Source organism: Fragaria vesca, linkage group LG2 (genome assembly GCF_000184155.1).
Source record: "Fragaria vesca subsp. vesca linkage group LG2, FraVesHawaii_1.0, whole genome shotgun sequence".
Classification (NCBI taxonomy): Eukaryota; Viridiplantae; Streptophyta; class Magnoliopsida; order Rosales; family Rosaceae; genus Fragaria; species Fragaria vesca.
This window is the reverse complement of record NC_020492.1, coordinates 18873868-18879368: the sequence shown is the minus strand read 5'-3', so window position 1 is coordinate 18879368 and position 5501 is coordinate 18873868. Positions and strand designations below refer to the sequence as shown.

General features: G+C 35.3%; 1 pseudogene across 1 annotated transcript in view; it reads left to right on the top strand.

Moving 5' to 3' along the window:
* The first annotated feature begins 1047 nt into the window (after positions 1 to 1047).
* Positions 1048 to 5501, top strand: part of LOC101301648 — a 6323-nt pseudogene continuing 1869 nt past the window's right edge. The window contains exons 1-13 of the transcript XR_184150.1: positions 1048 to 1111; positions 2011 to 2066; positions 2513 to 2594; positions 3095 to 3173; positions 3440 to 3490; positions 3569 to 3665; positions 3756 to 3788; positions 3894 to 4019; positions 4105 to 4296; positions 4384 to 4467; positions 4551 to 4646; positions 4742 to 4816; positions 5006 to 5101. The product of XR_184150.1 is annotated as an SNARE-interacting protein KEULE-like (transcript). The remainder of the gene's footprint in view (positions 1112 to 2010; positions 2067 to 2512; positions 2595 to 3094; positions 3174 to 3439; positions 3491 to 3568; positions 3666 to 3755; positions 3789 to 3893; positions 4020 to 4104; positions 4297 to 4383; positions 4468 to 4550; positions 4647 to 4741; positions 4817 to 5005; positions 5102 to 5501) is intronic.

Genomic DNA, 5501 nt, shown 5'->3' with positions numbered 1-5501 from the left:
ACTCTCTCTCTCTCTCTCTCTCTCTCTTCTCTCTCTCTCTCTCTCTCTCTCTCTAACAGGAAGTTTTCTTAGAAACTAAGAAAAGTAACTGGAGGAAAATCAATCCGACAATCCCCCACATAAGAATCTGACACCTGTCCTTGCACAAACCCTAACCCTAACCCTAACAGTCGTCAACTCTAAAAACATCACCTCCTCCTCTCCGTTCAACATTGCCGCGTCTTCCGTCTTCTTCAAAACCAAATAACCAATTCTACTGAAACGTCACAAACCCAGTGCACAAGAAGCAAAGAAGGATCTGCAATTGTAGATACCTATCACCATCTTTCTTTCTTTTATCGATGGCTTACTGCTGACGTTAATTAAAACTTCTTCTCTTACAGTCTATGCGCACTGACTCTTCTCCTAATCCCAAATTCTCAACTATAAAAAAGTCTCAAAACCGGCAGGTAATTCAACGTATATCAGAGATTGAATTGATTCATCATTGTTTCCTATCATCATAGATAAAATATTTTTCAGAAGTTTTTGGGCCTAACTTGTGAGATGTTAATTCCGTTGGGTAAGTCGTCTTTGTAAATTATTTAGATTTTTGGATCATCTTTCTATAGTTTGATTGAGTTTTTCTATCCCTGGCAGTCTGAACATAGTTTGTTTACCTAGTAGTGATTATTGTTGTTTGAACTTACTAAGTTACGTTCAAAGAGAAAATTCATAGATCTACTGAAAGTTAAGGAGCCCTAGTTTTGTTTTGGCCAAAAATTCAGCCTGGTGTTTCTTTGTTTTCAACTAAGTTAGCTAGCAGGACTGCAGGAGCTTCATCGTCAAGTTTATGACCAATTTGAATTTCATTGATTTAGTTTTTTTTTCTTGTTACAGGTTTTCAAAAAGAAAAAGCAGAGTTAATTAACGGCGGTTACTTAATTAGATTGATTTTAATCCCATATATAATCACTTTACCAATGGTAAACAACGGTGACTTTTTGTTTACTGCCGCCACTGACCCAAGTTCTATCTCCGATTCCGACCTTGGAAAAATCTCCGACCATGCCGTTCTCTGTCTCCGGCGGTTCGTCATCATATAAGAATTTCAAACAAATAACCCGCCACCGTGAGTTGTCTCTCCTCCTTTTGCTTTCGTTATTTCTTCATCATTTGCCTGATTGCCTCTATGATATATGATCATTCAAGCAAATGAATTTGTACCTAACTAGTTCAATACTCTCTTTTTTAATGAATAATTTGGAAGATTAGTGTAGGAAAATGGTTGTAGATATATCGAAGCTCAATCAACTTTGGATACATGAGTCGTCTAATGATGAAGATTGCAATTTGTTAGGGCAAAAAAGTTTGTCAAATGATCGACCTATTTCTAGAAATGAACAAAAAAATGATCTCTCATTGAAAGGGCCCTGATATATATATATATATAGCCCTTCTTGGCTGCGGACGTCCGCACCAAAGTTTTTGGTGCGGATTTCTATTTTTTACACCACTTTCCGATTGAATTTCCTCAAACTTCCTTCTAGACATATCTAGATCATCTTGTGTAGATCATCTCTGAAATTTTTCAGCCAATTTGGTGATCGTTAAGGCCCTCAAACTTGTGTTTTTCTGTTATATACCTGAATCGGACAGAATTCAGTCCGTCAGATTTGTTTTTCGATTTTGAGGGCCTTAACGATCACCAAATTGGCTGAAATTTTGCAGAGATGATCTACACAAGATGATCTAGATATGTCTAGAAGGAAGTTTGAGGAAATTCGATCGGGAAGTGGTGCAAAAATGGAAATCCGCACCAAAACTTTGGTACGGACGTCCGCACCTGAGAATTCCTATATATATATATATATATATATATGCTAGCTGCAATTTAAACGACCTAGGGCAAATTCATTTGTAGAGATTCATTTTGTTGTTATTTAATGTGATCATTGCATTTGGCTGTAATTTAATTCATATATCTATATATGTGTATGCTTGTTGATAACCATTTGTTGGTTTATTTAGGATTATTGTATGAGATGCTTGCGTCTTGCAAAAGGAAGGACTCAACAAAATGGAAGGTACCAAATTTGATATACGTGTATACACACACATGCATACATACCTTATATGTATATGCTTTGGAGGATTAATTCATGTTTCGTTTGTATACAATGTAGGGTGTATAAGCATAAGTTTTGTAATTTGATGTTTACAGCTTTACATAATTGAAAAGGTAGCTCAAATCTTACCTCAACATTAGGAGTGTTCTGTCACTCTTAAGTTTGAAGCCTTATAGGGTCTCTATAATGGGGATTTGGGTAGTAGGGAGAGATGCTTCTTTAGGGTAAACAGTTGTGCTACTTCCACCACAAAAGCTCCCACACATTTACTTTCTTGCTAATTAGTATCGTCTTTTATTTCATTTGTTAACTCTTGATAATATTGTGATGATGTTCTCTTTGTTTACATGAAATTTAAATTCATTGTGTTTCCTGAATCTACAATTCTAGCTGATTCTCTGTAGGTACTTATCATGGATAAACTTACTACTAAGATAATGTCTTCCGCATGCACACTCAGTGATACAACAGAAGAGGGTGTTTCATGTAAGATTTTTTTTTACTTTGGGTGTTTGCCTTGGTCAGTATAATCTTTTTCTGCTCAATCTATGCTGCATTAAGCTTTTAAAAGAGAAATTTATCGGTCACAGTTTGCAAATATTGTTATCACGCTCTGCATGTACGTTGTCAGTGTTTGTTTAACTGTATACCGTACTACTGTACTATTTGACTATTTATATGGAACACATTGTATCTTCCATTTCAGCAGTTCGATCTAAAACTTGTGTTCTCTAATATTTCCACTCTGGAATCCCCATGACTGCGATGATATCTAATATTTGAGTCTTCTAGATATATGTTGGAAATTACTTAATTATATTTTTCATGTAGTCTTGGGGGTTTTGTTAAATATAAAACCATTAGGTGATTAGGGTAAATGGTTGAATGCTATACTGGTTATAAGTTATAATTTATAACATAGTATTTACTGTATTTTCCTTTTGTTTACGCACAAGTTACTTTAATGAATGCATATTTTCCTGCAGTGCTTGAAGACTTAGAAAAGAAAAGGCAGTCATGGCCCAACATGGATGCAATATACTTTATCCGGCCTTCTAAAGAGAAGTAATATTTTCATACTTTTTGGGTTATTTCAACTTAATGTTCCTAACTAACTAGTATGATTTGTTTCTGAAACAAATATATTTTTCATACTTCTCTTTCTTTCTGAAACAAGTACTTCCCACATGCTTGTTTTGTTTACAGACTAAAACATAAAGTGGGAAATTTTCCCGTTCAATTATGTCGAAGTGATTACTGAATGATTTGAATCTGAGTGGAGATGTTGCTAACTCTTGCTCTCCCCCTCTCTCTGTTGTGTTAATTTGCAGTGTTAACTTATTCTTGTCAGACATGTCCGGAAAAGCGCCATTATACAGGAAGTATGTACAGCGTATCAGTAATGTTCTTGTCCTAGCTAGTATTTTGGGGTAACAGAATCTTCCTTTTTCTTTGTGAAGGGCATTTATTTTCTTTAGTTCACCTATATCTAAAGATTTGGTTGGTCGCATCATGGAGGATTTAAATGTATTAAGTCGCATATCTGCATTGAGAGAGGTATAGTTCTTTCCCTTGGGAAATATTTGGTTTACTGATAAATTTGCAGAGGATATGTATCAAACGAGTTGACTTTGGATGAACATGCAGATGAATTTGGAATTTTTAGCTATAGACAGCCAGGTACGTTCATTCAATTTGTTTAATCCCATATCCATTATATGCAGTCATTTTTTATATATATTGTATTCATTTGTTAATCTGTGATTTTTTTTAATTTTTGCACAGGGTTTTGTTACCAACAATGAGAAGGCTTTAGAGCAGCTTTATAAGGACAAGGAGGATTCGTGCAAAGGTGTATTGTGTTTGAATGAGATAGCTGTGCGTGTTGCCACAGTCTTGGCTTCTCTAAGGGTAGATGTTCTAGAGATGTTTAAGTTTTAATTGAAGATTTTGTGAAAATGTTCTGAAGCAATTATATGTTTCCTCAATTTCATAGGAATTTCCTGTTGTGCGCTACCGAGCTGCCAAGTTTCTTGATGCCACCACGACGACTACTTTTCCTGATTTAATTCCTACAAAGCTTGCTGCTGGGATCTGGGATTCTCTCATGAAATATAAAGATACAATTCCAGATTTCCCTGAGACAGAATCATGCGAGTTGCTTATCCTTGACAGATCTGTGGATCAGGTATTCAACTATATGTGCCTGGTTATAAACACATCATACTTAAGTGACCCTTGTCTATATATACTTAATTGGTCTGTGTTTGTGCAGATTGCACCGGTCATACATGAATGGACATACGATGCCATGTGTCATGATTTGTTAAATATGGAAGGAAATAGATATGTGCTTGAAGTAGTAACGTCCCTTCATTTACATGTTTTTTAGAGTTTCTGGTTTGCAGTTTTGGACACTGTAACATGGGATTGTACGTACAGGTTCCAAGCAAAACTGGTGGTCTGGCTGACAAGAAAGTTGTTCTTCTAGAGCATGATCCTGTTTGGCTTGAGCTTCGCCATGAACACATAGCAGAGGTAAGACTTCTGCCTACACCTATCTGCTGGGTTCTCACATGCATAAATTCATCTCTATTTTTTATTTTTTTTCAATCACACATGAACCTTGTCAGGTTACTGAACGGTTGAAGAAACTTGCCCATTTTGTTTCAAATAATAAGGCTGCAGAAATGGAGAATTCAAGGTGTGTGAATACTCGCTAAGAATTTTAGTAATCAACTGGTCACTTTATTCGGTGTTTAGCAGTTACTTTCCTTATGTGTGGTGGTTAGCTACTGCTTTTTACATCTAAAGAAGCTGCACCTTAGGTGGTCCTATAACTCAGATAGTGTTGAAACTTATGTTTGGTTATATTTCATCTGGTGAATAGAGATCAGGACTCTCATGATCAATCTACAATGCAATTGAAAAAGATAACTCAAGCATTACCACAGTATATCAAACAAAAGGAGAGGCTTTCCCTTCATTCGGAGGTCAGTTCTTTCATAGAGCATCTAATTTGAAGTGTGTCTTAATGTCGAAAGATTTTCATAAGTTTCTGTAAAGTTTATGAAGACAGCATATGTAAGTTGATTTAGAAATTCAATTGTCTATGAACATCCTTACGTAAGAACATGCCTTCAAGCTATAAAATAGATTATGGATGGCTTATATGCATGCAGATATGTTACTTAAATTGCTCATCCCCAGTCTTTTCAAATCGGGATTTTTTTTCTTTCTATTTTTAGATTTCCAATATCTCATTAGAAAATCTAATTTTGTTTTTGTATATGATGTTTCAGTTTACATTTTTACCTAAACAAGAGAAACAACAAAGAAATTTCTGTTATATACAGAAAATTAAATACCTTGGAATGATAGTATATTAAATGG